We start from the raw sequence: 19,966 nt of genomic DNA, 5'->3' as shown, positions 1-19,966 counted from the left end.
TATCTATATGTAATAAGAGGAATATATTTATTGAATAACAATTTTATAGTTGGTAAATTAAGCCTTATAATTTATATTTTTTGCACGTTTCAATAAAAAGAAAAATAAGTTTCTTGTTATTTTTACTTCTTTTGAAGAAATTTCGGCCATTTGAAAATAATTTTTAGTTATTTGTATTATCTTGAAATTTTCATTATTTGAATTATCTTGAAATTTTCATTATTTGAATTATCTTGAAATTTTCATTATTTGAATTATCTTGAAATTTTCATTATTTAAATTATTTTTTATCTTTTTGTTGTGTATCTATTTGTGATATTCTGATAGTTGTCCAATACAGTGTACTTTTTGCACCGTATTCAAACTTTCAACTGCCGAATGGATTTCTGTAAAAATGTTTATTTTCTACATAATAGTTTAGTAACTAAATCCTTAGTTCAATTCATACAAATTTTAAAATATATCTAAATGCCTTTTATGTATCTCCCAAACTGTACAAATTTTGAATTTTAACCAGGATTATACTGTTATTCTTCATAGTTGTTCATCATGAATAGTTACCACAATACCTTACTATCTAATTAATTAGACTTTTAATTTTTGGACTTTAATTATTTAGACTAAATGTTACTAACTGAACACCGTTTATTTCTTATTGCTGTAACGGAATGTATTATTTAATATATATATATATATATATATATATATATATATATATATATATATATATATATATATATATATATATATATATATATATATATATATATATATATATATATATATTTACTACTTTTCTTTTTTTAGTAAATATTCAAGCGACAGGAATATTTAGACATTCAGATTTTTTTTCTAAGCAAACTGAACTTATGATCAAATTCCCTTAATTCATTGACACAATTTATTTCGTATGGGAGTGTATTGTGCATTTGATGTATTATTTAATATGCATTTTTTCGTTTTCCACTTTTTTAGTAAAATTTCAAATTACAGATTCGGAAACATAAAAAAGAAATAAAGTATGGAATCATTTGCCGAATAACAAATACTCTAACCTGCAGTATAACTCTACGAATGTCGTAAATTTTCTTTAGAAATAAACATTGGTTAAAATAACCACGATACTCCACCATTAGACTATGTTATCTTTTTGAATTGCAATACATCGGTTAAAAAAAGCAAGTATTATTATTTTCACAGAAACGATGATACAACAAAATACGCCATTGAGTAAAAGAACTAAACATATGTCAAAATGACCACAAATCCAATACTCCACCGTTTGAAAAATGTTCTTTATAAATGCAATGCATTGGTTAAAAAAAGCAAGTATTATGAATTTCATAGCAACAACGGTACAGCAAACTATGGTATTGAGCGGAGGAACTAAACATGGGTTAAAATGACCATGAATCCGGTACTCTACCATTAGCCAATGCTATTATTTTTTAATGCAATGCGTTGATTAAAAAGACAAGTATTATCTATTTCACAGTAATGCTGGTACAAAGAAATACGACATTGAGTAAAATGACCAGAAATCCCATACTCCGCTATCAGGCAATGTTTTCCTTTTTAAATGGAATGCATTGGTTCAAACAAGCAAATATTATCAATTTCACAGTAAAGGTGGTACAGCAAAATAAGTCACTCAGTAAAAGAATTAAACGTGGGCTAAAATGGCCGAAATACAGTAGTCCACCATTAGACAATGTTGTCCTTTTTAAATGCATTGATTAAAATAGCAAGTATTATCAATTTTACAATAAAGATGGTACACAAATATATTCTATTGAGTAAAAGACGCAAACATGATAATCGTATCCAAAATATTTACCAAGAAGTGATTTGTACTAGTTCCAAGGAACAGAAATATATTTTTTAAAAATTTAATTGAGAAGTAAGATATAAAGGCTAAACATTTCATCTTTAGCAAAATTACAAATTTCAAGTACTTATGAAAATCCAAAACAATGCAACCACAACTATTTCAAAAAACTATAGTTCACCCATTTAAAAATCAAAACTGCACATGAAGTCAAGTTTTACTCTCTCTTAATGATAGAGCAAGTTAAAGTACTTTAAGCCATAAACTGCTCCGAAATGCTTCAAATCACGACATTTAAAAACTTCTTCAAGAAAGAGTTTATCTTTTAGCAGAATTCCGCGTTTCAACAGTCTTTAAAGTCAACAACTAGATCCTCGGGAAAAAGCATTTTTTTTTTCAGAGGCGGATTCGTAAGTGATTCTGAATACAGTTATGAAAGGGAAGATTATGGCAGAAAAGGAAAGCCGAGGAAAGTTTCTGGAAAATAATTCATTGTTGCTTCGAGTCAGACTGAAAATCAGCAAAGTATATATTATCTATGAGCAGAAAATAGCTGTCTCAGTAGAGGAATGGTATATGAAATGCTGCATCATAATCTTTTTATAAACCAGTTTATAAAACCTATTGCCCAATTTAAAATGCGCAAAAGTGAATGCGACAAAATTTATTCCTAATGTGTCAGTTAAAAAGTAAATTACAAGTATCTGGAAGACCAAGATTAGCTCGGAATTTTTTGTTTTTTCCTTGTAAAATTATGTTATTTTTCTGAAAAAATATCTAGATATAAATTACATACTGATTACATATGAATATTATTAAAATAAAAATAAATCATGAATGCGCTTAGTTAACACGTTATTCGAATTGACTAACACAATAATTGCATTGTTGCTATTGATTGAGAGGCAAACCTGTTCGTATTTGGATAATATCATATAGCACCTTTTCAGAAAATTTTGATGTACCAGTAGGCTATCATATCATGGCAACTATGCAAGCACCACAAACATTTACGAGAGGGCACTATATGACATTCTAAGCATGAGAGTAGACAGAAAAAGGCTCTAAGAGTTAGTTATAAAAAATGATTTATTTTTTTTGTGTGTAAAATAGCTTTTTCTCAGGAAAAATATCTGTATCGATAAACTAACCTTATCTAAATATGGCATTTGACCCAAATTGTTAGAGCCGTTTCCGAGATACACGAAAAAAATTTATTTGTATACAGAATTCCTCGTTTAAAGTTATAAGGTAAGTTCCTTTCTTCACAGCTCTAATAATCCTGAAATTCCATTTTGATATTATTCTATAGAATTTTTGATGTATTTATCTATTTCAAATTTGCCAATCACTGTAGCATCATCATTAAAATAATTAATTATAATAAGCCAGTCGATAAAAAAGATAAAATGTAATTTAACCCTTAATAAAAACGATTTTATCAGTTCAAAATCGTCAGACGTGCAACTTACAAGCTTGATATTTATCACTTTACTCATTTCGCTTTAAACAAGCAACCAGAAAAAGAATCATTTCAGTGACACTTTAACTACATTAGTAGAAGTTCAGTTTATTCTTCTGATAATAGTAATCATTAATAAATATTAATCTACTATTTCTTCGTCAAAGTTTACAAAGTGATCATCATTTTTTAAAATGGTTGCCAATGGTGGCAATCTTTCAAACTTATAGGGTTGCACTAATTCCAATGGAGTGGCGAAAGTTTTGAAATTTTAATTCTACTAAAAAAACATGGAAACGGTAGAACATCCAGTAGTACAAAAAGTACGCAGAAATTTGGAAAAAAATATGCGCTCTAAATAGATGATGAGCCAATTAATCAAATTTTCTTAGGGAAGCGACAAGAAAGTATCAAAGAGTAGTTAAAAATTTCAAATAGTTGATAGTTACTTTATAAAAGCTATTTACATTATTTCGTTCAGAAATGACGAAAAGCATATTTAAACTTTAGCCTTTAAAAAGTGCAGTTATAAAATCCAATTTCAAGGACAAGGGGAACATTTATGATAGAATTTAAATCAATATGCATTTATTTATATTATGGTGTAAGGAGGTAGAAATGCAATTTAATATTTTTAATATGTTTCAGTCTTTTTAAAGAATATCACGCGTAATACTTACTAAAATATAAATTATTGCAATAATATCAATGTACTTTAATTTTTTTTCTAGAGATACACAATAGTTGAAAAGTCATTTATAAAATTTTGAAAACAAATACTTGAAGGTATAAAAATGAAATATTTTAACTGACTCTCAATAAAGCCATTGAATTTAATGAACTTCGAAGTGAAATCCTTTAGATGCAAATAATATGTGAAAGTTACGTTCGATTCATTTGCAGTCATGTAAGGAGTTACACAGCGAATAGTGCATGCAATAAATTTAATCAAAGACTGCAAATTAATACAAAATATTGTTAAGAATTTGTAACATTTCTTCCTTTTGTAGATAATTTAATAATAAGGAATAGAGTTTTACAGATTGCTCCAACGCATCCAAAAGGCTGCTGAATTAATAACTGTCGGCTCTGACGATACAAATGAAGATCCTCGAAAATGCAAGAATCTTTTTGATAGAAGTATTAGGACCCAAGAAAAGGGATAACACTTCAGGACTTTACGATGCCATTTCGAGAGGTAGAAAAACTGAAGCGCAAGATGAAAGAAAAGTGCAAAGTCAGTCAGTCACCTGTGAATGATACGTCCGAACGGAAAGTCCATTGTTAGTCATTAGTGACTAACTTGACTCTTAAAGTATTAAATAACAAAGCATTACGTAGCATATTTAAATCGCTTTTAAAAGTCATATATCAATCTCAAATAACTTGATAACTTTTTAAATATATTAAAAAATTATTAAAAAACATCGGATTATTTTCCGATAACTATTGTTCGATGCATATTTATTTGTCAATACAAAACGTACATAGAAAAATTCTTGTTTTCTTCAAAATTATGACTTCGACTTGGAACTTTTGAAATATTTCCTGAATTTTCTCTTGAATTCCCTTCTCTTTAAAAAAGAAAATTTTATTTTTAAACATTTTTTTTTTTTTTTAGCTTGCAGTATTCCATGTTTATAAATTTGGACATGAATCTAAAGTTCATTTGCTTTCTTATAGAAAGCTCTGAATTTAAATGCAATTCTTGGTTTATGATTAAAATATACTTGATAATAGCTTTTTTATTTATTATTGGATTTAAGTCTTTGTGTCTGTTTGCAAGCGCCTTGATCTTTTATTTTGGAATAAATTATTTAGCTTAAAATAATTTGACAAATACATTGGTAAAAAAAGTACTTACATTCAACACAAAAGAATTGTAGAGCAATGGCAAGAAAAAGACATTTCAAAGCTACAAAGAGAAAACAGAAAGTCGAATTTCATTCTTTGGTCTGTGTTTTCTCTATGCCTGACAAAAGTTTTAAAAGATCTGCTCTGACCTCAAAATGAACAGCAGTAAAGTAAAATATGATGAAAAAGATAGATAAAAATTAACATAGGGATGAAGGAGAAAGATGGAACGCCTCATCGTTTGCTATTTCTTTTCTGTCTGGCTTGGAGGAAGCAAAGCTTGTTAAGAGCCAATCCCATTACACAACCGAAGGTGTCCACCGTTGCAACAAGTCTCTCCGGATTTTGTCCTCGTTCATTTTCATTCTAGCATATAAGAGAGAAACGTGGACGAGACGATGAAGAAAGAAAAAGCAAACGGTCAAAATCCGGAAATGTTTGATAACCAATTATTTTTATTACTAGGAAGATGAATTGGTGTTATTTTATGCTGTCAAACTTCCTGTTAGGAATTGGGTATCTAAAGTAAAAGAGGAGAGAGGAAATAACACAATGAATGAAGAATTTGCTAATAAAGCAAAATAAAACATGGTTACATAAATTGCTATTGCTTTTATGAGGATTTCTTTATCAATGATTTGGATATTTATCTTAGAAAGATTTTTATGATCGAAAGAATAGTTTTAAAAGTATTTTTTTTTGTCTCTCTTGTGGTTACTTTCAATAAAGTTATATTTAATGTATATAAAAGGAATGCATTGAAATGTGTGACATATAGATGTAATATTATTGTCATCAGAATTATATTAAGTTGTAAAAGGCTGGCAGCATCTTTTATTTGAGTCGCACGTGCCATCTTTCTTGTACAAATTAATGTATATCTTTTTAATGGAATGAAATGTTTCATATTTTTATAATAAATTGTTGTATTCTATTTGAACTGTAGTATTCAGTAATTTTAGAGAAGGATACATGGTTTCAGAAGGTTTTGAATCTATGTATTCTAACAGTGATAATCGTTACTTCTGTTAATCAAGAAATAAGCTGCGTTTTTAATTTTCTATTGTGCATCTAAGGACATGGATATTTTTAATTCTCCTACCTAATTAAGCCTGACTATTGGAAATGTGTCAGAAAACTAGAAATAACGGAGAATTTGAGAATTTTATGCTGACAACAGAAAATAATTGAAGCCAAATACAAATAAAATTGACATTTTGCTAAGTTTCTGGCTGACAAAGGATTGTCGAGGTTTAACACCACATCTGTAGAAAATGCTAACAAAGAATGTGAATTAATTAAATTATCGTTGATTTTTATGATTACACAATAATTTATTTCATAGTGAAGATTGTAACAAATGACTTGAAGACACATATTGTCTTTTTTGTGGTTTATTGGTAACATCAACAACAAAAGGCACATGATTACGCCATAGTGTTATGACTAGAGAACTACACATAAAATTTCTCGGGAGAGATGAGAACACACTCCCCCTAATACAGGAGTCAAGTTCACTTCTACTCAAAAAAAAAAAAAGTACTAACATCAACAGGGAGACCACGTGCTATTTACATGATTGGCAGCTAGCTCAGGAAGACCTCGTGGTTAACTGAATTCTTAACAAAGAACGCTTTACTAATATTGTGAATAAATTTAAGGGGTACTGTATTTTTCGCCAGAATATCTTTTTTGAATATAATTTTTTTTCGTGTTCGCAGCAACAGAGACAATGAGTCGATTCGTATTTAACCCAGTTTAAAATTCTAGCATCGTCATGCGAATTCGATTGAACAACAGGAATCTTTTATTCGTGCCAGAACTCTTTTATACAAGCTAATAACAAATTTTAATCTTAAACAATATAACAAATTGCTTGCCTTTTGAATTTAGGAATAATGTATTGCCATTAACAGAGGTTAAAGGAAATTGTATTATCATTAACAACTGGCGCAAGCTCATTAACATCGGGTTCCACTGAATCAAAACCGTCAATATCTCATCCGCTGTGATTTACAATAAAGCATTATCGATGCTGTGCCAGAAAGGCAACAAAAGGCCTTTTATCACAAAATTACTAGCAACTAACAATTGTTCTCAAATGTTATTATAAATTCCTTTGATTGATCCATTTATAGCACTTCATATCAATTTTAAAATTCAACTCAAATGAGATTTTATACTGAATAAGAAGTATCAAAGAATAAATTTTATTTGGATTTCTCGCTTGCTCAAATATACTTATGGTTTCAGTATTATCTGTCTTTTTTTTAAAATTATTGTTTTAATAACCCCCAGAAATGTTATATAAAATCATAAAGTATATAATTCATGTATTGATTAGTAATATTCTCAATATTACATATTTAAATAAAATACCTTATAATATTGAATACTATTGAATAATATCGTGCATCTGTTGTACTGTTTAGGTATCATCTAAACACAATTATTCTGCATATTACTGTAACGGAGTATCTCCTATCAATTTGTCTCAGGTTAATTTGATTTCATTACATTAATATCTTTTCTGACACAAGGTCCATTTTAGAAGAATTTTTCCATCGGAATTTTGATTTATTATCATATTAGAACAATTGCACTTGTGTTAGAATATTCCTTCTATTCTTACATAGAACATCAAAGGAAATCGTATGACACCGAATTTTAAACATAGATTGTGCCGAACATGCAGTGAAATTTCAATGGAATAAGTTCTCTGATACAGAAAACAAGTGCCATCCCACCTCTCCCAATTAGTTCTTTACCTATTCATTCTTTTTTGGCAAATTACGGTTATTTGTTATTGGCAGATATCTAGTGAGAATTACATGGTTAGTCATATCACTGACTCTCCGACCGCCCAAAGGCACACGGATAAAAAAAAACAGAATAATTGGACCGCCGCAATAGCAACACTGGGGGGAATTGTGGTTGAGTCCTAAGAGCCATCACCAGCCTTCCCAAAGGAAATACGTCCCGTCATCGATGGGAGGAGCCAGATATCCCATCTATTTATGCATCCACCAAGGTGGAGAGATCCAACCACCATACCGGAAGCATCTCATCCTCTTTTCGGAGTGCCCCCGGGGGTCGAATAACATGGTTATCATGCAATATATGATTTTCATATACGTGGGCATATTTTTTTCCAAGATTCGATTTGCAATTAAAAAAAAAGAACAAAATGCATTTATTATCAAACGTTATGCACAAACATAGTTATTGTTCGATATAATCGCCAAGAAGATTTAGGAATTTTCATGCTGGTGTACGAGCTTTCAGATCTCGCCTTGGAAGAATGCTGTCATCACGGGATTTAACGTTCTCCATTAGTTTGAGAGTTCATTCAGTTTTCTTGTAAGGAAAGAATATAAAACAGGAATATCTAAACTATCTACAAAATCCTCCAAAGTCGCAAGTTTAGCATCCTGGTAGAGCAGCTCGTTGTCTAACCTTTCAATACCTACCGTTTCATTCCAGAGATGAAATCAATTCATTAAATGGGATCTTCTGATTCAACAGACTATGTTAACAAGCCCTTTTTTTTTCTTGAGAATGCAACACAAAACCGCGTGGTGTTTATCTATTCTCTAAATTGAAAAAGTGGCTAGGAGACAAAAGCTTCGAAATGGATGAGAAGTTTTAAAGAAGAGTTCAAGCCCATCTTACATTACTGACGATAAAGCTCTTCGAAGAGGGAATTAGAGAAAATAAATAAATAAAAAAACTCGAAGATTCACTGGTTGAACAAATTTTTGAATCTTCATGAAATGTAATATGTGTGCATCTAACTTTTGATCATAAAGTCTAATAGTTAACTACTCTTGTCTGTTAATAATATCCATTGGGGCGTGAATAATTGTTCTATTATATATATATAGATATTATAATGTGTATCTGCAAACAACTTCATATGAAAAAGGAAAATTCCTAAAAACAAGGAGACTCTCTCTTCTGCCATTAATAATAAGACTATTGAAATAATTTCTACATTTATTTCTCTCCTCCAAACATCTTCTATATGCTGATTAACATTATATTCTTGATATAAAGATCACATAAATAATGTAAATTTAAAGAAAAAGTTTTGATATTTTTAGAAAGCTGAAATACTTAATATCTGGTGCAGCTTCCTCGTCTAATTCAAATAAGAATTATGAGTCTAGCCAGTTACTGTATACACATCAATATGGAAATGGGAAGAGCTTCCCAAAAATAATAAAAAAATATTATTGCAAAATACTGTTTCTGGATCTTCTGAAAATTTCTTCCTTCTACTTTTTAAACTACTTTTTCATATTCTAACAGAAAGCTTACTGATATTTGAGAAGAATTATTGCAATTTATATACAGAGAGAATCCTGGAATACAAAATTCTTAGCGGAAATCAAATAAATTTTTCGAAACATCTATTGTTATTTAAATGCAAAATTTTTGCAAATATTCTGATTTTTGTTAAACCGGAGTTATTTCAAAGAACTGAAGTATATGTGACTACATATATTTATTTTGTAGTTTTTAACTTATAATTTGCATTTTTGGTTTTCCATCTCTTAAAATCTAAGAATATATTCAGATAACGTGCGTTAAATTTTGCTCTTGATAAATTTTATCAGTCTCATATTCATACATTAATTACAAGAGATTTTCCAACAGAGAATTGCAAGAATATTTATGTGATTACAATAAAAATTACAAGAATATTTATGCGGTTTCTATTTTCTCATACATTAAATATACAAAGATGAATTTAATGTAAAAAGCATTCAGTCTCAATCTATATATATATATATATATATATATATATATATATACCAATACCGTTACCTATTGGTGGAAAAATGCGATAAATTCTTGAATGTATTTATGTATTTGCAACTTTGCGAAATTTATAAATATGAGGTGTGGATTTATTATTAAGGATTAAAGATGAAAATATCTGTTTTGATCCACCTTTAGATATTAAGTTAACCGATAAACTCCATTTTCGAACTTATATCCCAATTACTCTACAGTGAAAAGAATGACCCATTAATAAAACTTTATTTTCCCAATCATTCCACAGTAAAGTTAAATAAATCGTTATTACAAATTTTTTTAAACCTTCCATCCCAATCACACCACATTAAAGATAAATAAATTCATTACTACGAATTTATTATAATTTTGAACCCAATTATTAAACCGAAAAAGATATAATTTTTGGTATAAACCTATAGCACAACTTATCCATATGAATCATATTTTCATAAGGAATAAACAGTGAGTCACATGGGATACTTAAAAAAAAAAGAAAGTCACTATATATTTGATAGCATGTTTTTTCAACTCTGAATGATATTAGAAACTTTAATTTTGTACTATATTTTTTTGTATATTTCGGGCAGTATTTCAGTATGAACTTTTTACTTGTCTTTCGGTGGTGAAAATTAACAAAGGCATTTTTATTATAAGCGAGACATAAAATAAACGTGTTTAGCTCACATTTTGATATACATAATTTATTCCAATATCCATTCAACATCGATTAAAATACCTGTAAAACTAGCTTCCTTACTATAAGAGTTATTTCACAAAGAAGCAATATTACAGATTCTTTAGAATATGTATAGAAACGATCGATTTATTTTTATATCAGAGAGCAATGATAGAACACTGTTCCTCCATTGTTGAAATAATTTGATGAAATCGAATCTTTTATTCAAATTCATTATTTCAATATTTTCTAATTTGCAAATTGAATTAAATTATGTAGGAATATAGAATTTGGCAAGCTATTAGTATCAATTACCACCTTTAATAAAAAAAAAACCATCGCAACTCAAATTAATTAAAATTTATAATTTATACTATCTTTGAATTTGCTAATGCTTGAACAGTTCTGAAATCTTTAATACAATTCATCAGAGTCTCACTATTATCCGCCTATATATAAAAATAACTTGGTACATTTTCTGTACGTACATTTGTACGTTTCAAATAGAAATTCATTTATGATTCTAAAACCAGGAATTTCAGTTATAAATTTCAATTCTCATCTTCATTCTTAGAAAACTCAAAATCATTTTTTTTCAATATTTTCCAAATTTAAAACAGAATCAAATTATATTGGAATATAAAATTAGGCAGGCTATTGGTATCAATTACCATCTTTAATAATAAAAACAAAAAGTATCTCAAAAGAATTAAAATTAAAATATTGACATACTTTGGCATTATAAATTTTTTTACAGCATTCTTAAGGCAGCTCATCCACCACAGCTAAAAATAACGTGGTAGATTTTTAGGAACACATTTGTACACTCCAAAGAGAAATTCGTTCAAAATTTTAAAACCAGAAATTTCAGTTTTAAGCTTCAATTTTCATCTTCATTTTTAGAAGACTCTCAAAATCAAATAAATTTAAATTTATCCTTTAGAAAGAAGAGAAGAATTTTCTCTTTCAAGAAAAATTTATATTCTATAACTGATCCTTATACTCCTAATATATATGCTATTACTTATTCTTTAAGAGCTAGATTTCTTTAGCCCTAATATAATAAAATCTGTCTCCCAAAGAGAAAAGCTTCTATAGAATCTGTGTGAATAGAAAAGATTTCAATATGTAAAAGATGATTTTAAATCAAACAATACATTATTACTTCCTTCAGTTTTCAAGCATCGCATGAACGTCTCATTTCTCCACTTTTCATTAACGGTAGCAGGAAAAATCTGAATTTTAAAATGTTCTAAACAGTAAGTTGATTTAAAGCCTCATTCTGAATTTCAGATATGACAGTCTGTCAAATTCCAATTTAAACATTTTATGATCCTATAGTTATAATTTGATTTGTGAGTTGCAGGCCCACTTAAGTTTAAGCTCTTAACTAAATAAACATAAAAGCTTTTGAGAGTCCAGTGAAAACGCATTCTAAGGGAAATTCTGATCATAGAAGGGGTAAATATTTAAATACAAGAGTTCGAGGAGTTGCTGTTTCATAGAAGGAGTCTTAACAAACATTTTAAAACAGAACGATCAAGTTTTATTTTTAAATGTTTGTTTTCAATTATTGGAAAGATTTTGAAAATAAATTTTATATTGATGCATTAATACTTGATAGTTGTGAAATTCATTTTAATATTCATGAAAATGCTGCCAGAGATTTATTTTAAACTAACAAAATTTTAAGTCTAAAACTTTTATGTATATCAGAAAGAAAATTGCGAGATCAAATCACAGATGAAAATAAAAACAAATATGATAACAAGATCCATTTTCTTAGTACTAATGAAAAAAAGCACGCAGAAAAGGTACTGACAAGAAAAGAAAGTGATTTTGTTGTTATGAGATTTGTTATTATTTTAATCTCTAGTCAGAACTCACAATTTTTTTTCAAAATTAAAGCTCTAGATATAAAAGTTTGTTAGTCTCAAATAAATTTCTGACAGTGTTTTCATGAATATTAAAATGCATTTTACAGCCATCAAATGTTGATTTCATGAATATGAGATTTATTTTCTAAATCTTCCCAATATTTGAAAATAAATTTTTAAAAATAAAAAAATCGTTCCGTTTGAAAACGTTTCTTAAGTTTCTTTCTTAACTTTCCAAAAATAATTAGTTATTTTTCCCAAACTATAATTTTACCTTACAGGGAAACGCTTATAAATAATATTAAAGGGAAGGTGCTTTGGAAAGTTTTTTTAAATCCGTTGTACAGTTTACAAAAAAAAAATGATTGTAAAAAGAAGTATTATGATATTTGTCTGCAGACCTACGTGGGTCAGGCGAATTTTCACTTTTCAAACCTCAATGATTTTAAACTTGCATTTCTAGAATTATGTCTCCTGCGAATACAATAATTTAACACATTTTGAGCTTGCCGGAAGAAATTTCGTTTGAGATTTTAGAATAAATTTGTATAATTCTATGAAATATTAAATGACATTCATATATGGGAACTAAAGGAATAAAATTTGATTTGTATTTTTTCAATTAAATTGCAAATTTTAAAACAGACTCTTAACGGAGTTTGTCATCTACCGATTTATATATTCGCATGTCTTTAAACATGCTAACTCAACAACAAGAAAAACAAAAACCAAGATAAATGAAATATGGTATGCGATATTGTTATTAATATAGTTCTTTTATAAATTTTCATTTCATGCATAATAATTTTACGAAGTGCATAAGTGGGAAATTCTGAAAGCAATTAAAGTCATCGTGGCTTTCAAAGTTTTAAGGAATTTCTTTTATGTGGAAAGAGGGGAAAGCACATTTATGAAGAATGTATAATCTTTTGTGACCACTATAGGCTAGTTTTTAAAATTGTACATTTATTTCAGTTATTAAAAACTAACATCATAATTTTATTATTTATCTCTGTGTTATGACTGCGCAATAAAGCATTGGTTGCGATTAAATATTGTTTAGTAACCTATCTGACAAGTTGGTGTACGATAAAAAATCCACTAGGCTACATAACGAATAATGATGCTTTATTCGATACTAAAACCCGCAACAATGTATAGCAAAACACATACGAAGTGTCAACTCGATAGTATTTACAAAAAACAACCACGCACAAGATGTAAATTGTACTTAAACAACAGCAGCAGAAAAAAAAAATTTCGGAGAAATCTCACTGGTGAAACATGGTTAATATACTCATGTTAGCCAAATTCATCTGATTTTTACATTCGTCTATGAACTTCAGAGCTCCCATGGAAGCATCGAATGTTTTAGAGCAAATGACTGTAATCGAATCTTAATGGTGTAACATCCAAGATTCTGGAATATTTGGGATGTTTCATTTATATCAAAAAGTCTGTTGTCGTAGGGCCTTTACTCGGCCCAGGTACTCGGAATTTATGAATGGCGTGTGTTTTAGCTATTCGTAAGTCTATCTTTCTTACCAGAAAACATACTGAAGATACAGTGGTGGCCAAAATTATGGACACTTTTGAAACTTTTTATGTTTTCTAACTTTGTATGCTTATAGAAAACGCAACATTTCAAAGAATTCAAACTCTTACATATCATTTTAAAGAGAATTTAATGCTAATTTCAATACAAAAAGCAAAATTCAAATATTTGCAATAGAAAAAAAGTTGAGTGGCAATAGTCATCGAGATGCATTAGATGCTGATGACTGCAGTGAGTTACCAGTACTTAGCAAGGGGCCCTTTATTTTTTTATTACAGCTTCACATGGATGTTTCATTGAGCCGGCAAGAGTTTTAAGCTCTTTCTTCGTTATTGCATGATGCCAGGGAACAGTTATAGTCTCAATTAATTATCTTTTATTTGATGAACGTTTCATATGTAAAGTTTTCAAACGGTGCCATAAGTTCTCATTAATTTTGAGGTCAGAACTATTTCCTGGCCATGCTAATAATCCAGTGATCTTTGTACTAAACCATTCTTCCGATACTTTTACTGTGTAGCAAGGAAATGAATCCTGCTGAAAAATAAATGATGCATTATCGGGAAATAGATCACTGATGGAAGGTGTAAGTTTTGGCTCTAGAATCGTGTCGGTTATTTTCTTGCATTTAATGTCCCATCGATAACATGAAGGAGACCAATATCGCCTGCTGACATGCATGACCAAATCATAACACTAACTGAGTTCTTCATAGTTTCCTGAATGCAGTTAATCTGCAGAATTTCAATCTGTTCTAATGAAATCAAGCTTTTCTTGACAGCTGTAAGTATACCAATGTTTAATATGTCCTGATGACTATTCAAAATAAGTTCGTTTCATTGAAATGAGATTGAAATTTCAATAATGAGTGACTAAATGAGAGTTCATTCAAATATTTTTCACATAGAAATTTATTTCAAGTGTAGTGTTCTAGCAGAACATCACTAAACCTAAAATAAAATATACAACCGCAGTATTTTTTTCAGCACGGACTTATTAAATGACACTATATGCAAGAAAGACATTTTTCTAAAAGAACCATTAGTTCCTTTGCTGCATCCGGGCTAAATTCTGAAATCTATCAAATATTAAAAAGCAATTTTCTTTACTGCTCACAAATCTAAAGTTCCGAAAACCTTCTTTTATAAAATTACCTCCAACTAATAACTCGACTTGCCAGTGCAAGCCTCCTTTAAATGCTGTCCCGCTCTCGGAAGGTGCTCATCCTTGTAATTGTGTTAACACCTTTAAAGGCGAGCTGCCAATAAAATACGTGAAACGAAAAAGTTCATTTTCGAGCCAGAGAAAATGTTGAGTAATGGAATTAATCTCAAATTAGGCTGGAATATTTGGCAACCGGGAAGAATCTTAATTCATTGGAATCTCTGTCTCTGGGGTAACTTTTGGAGCCAAAATTGACAAATTAAGAAAACGCCCTTCCACGTGGTTGAAAGAAGATTTTTAGTTTTGAAGTTCTTAATAATAAAAAAAGTAAGAAAGTAAATTCGAAATGTTTTATAACTAATTAGTTATGTTAGTGCAATTCAAGTTTAATAGCTTTATTAGCATTATTATGCCCTTTTGTATAATAAAATTATTTAAATTTAGTACGTGTTCCATTAAAGTTGTTTGAGATATGCAGGATATCTACTAAAGTACAGGGTGGGCAAAAAATACGTAAAAACATTAAAAATTCATAAAATTGGTAAAATTATTCAAAATAGGAAACGGTTAGCAGGTTTAGTATTGATAGGTCACGGGAGTTTTTTTAAGATAAGAAAAAAAAAGATGGTTAAAATAAACAGCCAACAGATGGTGCTGATACGAGCGATTTAAATAAAAATATACAAATGAGACATGCTCATGATCAAGAACCAGTTCTCTGGTGCATGCAATGTAAGTGAACAAGGAATCAGCGACTGTTGGACTGCCAAAATTCTGACTTTAACGAGTCTTTAACAGTGGCAGGCCTTATAAAGTTTGTTCTGTGATTTCAGGAAATTGGATTGCTGGAGGAACGTGTAAGGTCCGGACAACTAAATCTAAGGCAAATACGATCGGCGAGCGTTGCGGCCGGAACTGAAATATTAGCATGAAAATCCACTGGAAGGATTAGCAGTGCATGAGGAAATGGCAGACGCTTGGACTCACCACTATACTCATTACGTAACATTCTTCATGGAGTTCTAAATCAGTATCCTTAAAAAAATTACAGTCCTGCCATGAACTTTTACCGACTGATGCCGTAAACAGAGAAGCATTTATGAAATGGGCTTTCTCCAAAAAGTCTTTAACATCTTGTGGACAGATGAAGCTCATTTTTCTCTCCGTGGCGACATTAGTTAACATTACATTAGTTGCAAGTTATCATGGCCTCAAGATCTGACACCAGCATACTTTTGGCTATCGATAAATTTAAAATCCCGTGTATATCGATCCAGTTCATCCAATCCACTGAGAGCTGTAATATATGTAGCCAGGCATGCTGCACTCTGCCGCTGCTGGATTTGTAACACACCTGCAATAAGTTATCACCTGTGGAGGTGGTAATATGGAACACATATTGCTATAATAAAGGATTTGGTTACATTATTTTTGTTATTTAAGTGTCTTTTCTTTCACTTATGTACGAAATGCACACTGTCGGTTGTTTTTTGAATTAATTTTTTCTTATCTTAAAAACATCTAGTGAATTATCAATACTAAACCTGCAAACCGTTTCTTATCTTGCTTACTTTCCAGGGTTTTATAAATTTTTAAAGTTTTTACGAACTTTGTCCACCCTGTATTTCTTTACCACATTAACTTGAGACGGAGATTTGGTGACAAACCAGGGAGTTGGCATTTCTATATCGAAATCAATAGAATTTAGAGGAAAAAAGTCAGCTACGAAATTATAGAGATTCTTTAATTTAGTACCAAAAAGCGCAAAAATATTAAGAATGAAATATCTAAAATGCGCGTTCATTTGGCCGCTATATTAATAACATGCGACTCGTAATATGTGACTTGTGACTCGTAACAAGAGAATGAAAGATAAGCTTTTGATCAAAAAACGTCGACTTATTTGCGGATAGGACTTCAAAATCAGAAAATAAGATTGCTTTCTAGATAAGAAAAATAATTAGATTGTTTATAGCTATGTTATACTATAATCAATCCCATTGTGTCGCATATTCTCAATTTACTAAATCTGGACATCAAAGTTTAGGCAGTAATTATCGCCGTTCTCAAGTTATGTGGTAGAAATGGTTATTCTGTATAGGTAACAATAAGAGAAATATGTTGAATTTTTCAATTTCATCTATGTATTTTATTACGAATAAATCATTATTTTTAACGATATAGGTTCTAATATAATTTAATAAAAATAGCTGGAAAACTACGCTATAAATTGTGTCATAAATTATAAAGTATTTTTTACATATTATTTCGAGGTTTAAAAATGTTAATTACAGGTATTCTCGAAAAATCAAGTTTAAAACATATTTTTTAGCACATTCATTAATGGAATATTTAAAAACTGTACCAGAACATCATCTGCAAAAGAAAGATAACACTGAAAAAAATTTCTAGTTTCGTTTATAATAACTATTGAGAATTTTCAAAAAGTATCTGTGCTGTAATTTATTTTTTAAATTAATTTATTAAATGGCACAAATGTCTTTTAACGTTTTGCGCAATTTTGAAAAAGATCGAAAATTATTTTCATAGGCTCTGTCTTTCAAAACTGCACCAAAGATAATGTGATGTTAAAAAAATGACGATAAAAAAATTAAACCGTTTCTTATTTTGATTATTTATGAATCAATATAAATTTTAATTTAATGTATATAATTCTGCCTTGCATACTAAAGGAATTTTTTGATAAAATATATTTACATTCAATGCTAAGTGAACATATGAATGGCATATGAAGGACCCTATATCATATCAGTATTGCTTACACAAAGAAGTATTTCCTGAATTCTGAATTTCCAGCAACAATATTACTTTTTACTTCTCGCATACTTAATATAGAAAAAGTGTAGTAATCGACAAAAAAAAAAAAAATGTACTCGAGATTTTGATGACTTCCCACGTTCTGTGTTGTGTGTTCTTGAGTTCCAAAAACACATTTTTGGAAAATATTTGTCTGTCTGTTGTGGAAAAGATAGATTAAAAACGTTTTTATTTAGAAAGGTTGAAATTTGGTACAATGTCTTCACATCAAATTTGCAGATATCTGTCAAATTTTGAGTAAAATATGTTCAGAGGAAGTTCGCCTGTCCGACTGTTTAAATATATCAAATTTGGTATGGAACTTTGCGACTACAAGTGCAATTTTGTGTCAAATTTTTGTTTAAATCGGTTGTGAAAAAAGCGTTTAAAATACAAATTCCAGTTTTGGACATTATTAAACATATGCCAGGGATTAATCGTTAAATAATTGGCCAAGGATGACGCAATAGATTCATTAAAAATGATAAATTCAGACCAAATGTTACCATTTCATAACTATTGTATGCTATTGTTATGTAAGGCGTTCTGTGGCCTGAGAAGTTTATTTGAGACATGCATGAAAATTTTGAAGAAGAACACTCCAGGCTTATTATGAGAAAATAATCTATTGCAAAACAAAGGTAGACAGATCCAAGAGAATAGATAAAAAGGTAGACAGATCCAAGAGAATAGATAAAAAGGTAGACAGATCCAAGAGAATAGATAAAAAGGTAGACAGATCCAAGAGAATAGATAAAAAGGTAGACAGATCCAAGAGAATAGATAAAAAGGTAGACAGATCCAAGAGAATAGATAAAAAGGTAGACAGATCCAAGAGAATAGATAAAAAGGTAGACAGATCCAAGAGAATAGATAAAAAGGTAGACAGATCCAAGAGAATAAATAAAAAGGTAGACAGATCCAAGAGAATAAATAAAAAGGTAGACAGATCCAAGAGAATAAATAAAAAGGTAGACAGATCCAAGAGAATAAATAAAAAGGTAGACAGATCCAAGAGAATAAATAAAAAGGTAGACAGATCCAAGAGAATAAATAAAAAGGTAGACAGATCCAAGAGAATAAATAAAAAGGTAGACAGATCCAAGAGAATAAATAAAAAGGTTGACAGATCTAAGAGATAGATAATAGCATCAAGTAATTGGGAAATAAAACAGAAAGCTGCGGAATATTTCCAATATCAAAAAATTTTTAGACGAGAAAATTCTCGAAGACCTACGAGAAAAAAAAAGAACCGTTATTTTTCGTTGTTATACTTCAGGATTAACTAATCCACGCTTTAGCAAAGTTCGCAATGAAATTTTATGTCGACGAAGCAATAATGATAAAAGCAGTTTCTTAAAAGATAAGTTTATTAAAGATAATTAAAAAATCAATTATCTCATCACTGGTGCAATCAAAATTATACTTTCATATAAAAAAAGAAATTACCAGACCTGAGGCAAACGATTCGAACCGTTACATAACATACCATACCATACCATACCATACCATACCATACCATACCATACCATACCATAACATCTCATTCCTTCTCATATACCTCTCAAAAACGCGAACCGAGGTTTTTAAAGCTTAAAAGATTTGCATAACAGTTATTGCCAATCACTAATCTCTAAACTTAGAAAAAGGTCGGGTTCGAATCAGTCAGTTGTTTACATAAATTGAGATCATGGTGAGGAATTGGAAAAAACAACACAAAGACGTCATAATAATTTGGATCCGAAAATTCATTTTTGTAAACAGATCCTTTCTAAATATCCAACATTCCTAAAAATTTCGTATAAACAGTTGGCTTTCTATTCATGAATACCTGTTTGGTGACAATTAAACATAATGAGAATTATAGAAAAAGCCAAAATTATTAAAGAAGAACTCGTCCTTCAATAAATATATCCAGATTTCCGACATC

The sequence above is a fragment of the Argiope bruennichi genome, chromosome 5 (assembly GCF_947563725.1).
Source record: "Argiope bruennichi chromosome 5, qqArgBrue1.1, whole genome shotgun sequence".
In the NCBI taxonomy this organism is placed as follows: domain Eukaryota; kingdom Metazoa; phylum Arthropoda; class Arachnida; order Araneae; family Araneidae; genus Argiope; species Argiope bruennichi.
The sequence above is the reverse complement of the archived record's forward strand: the minus strand, read 5'-3'. Positions refer to the sequence as shown.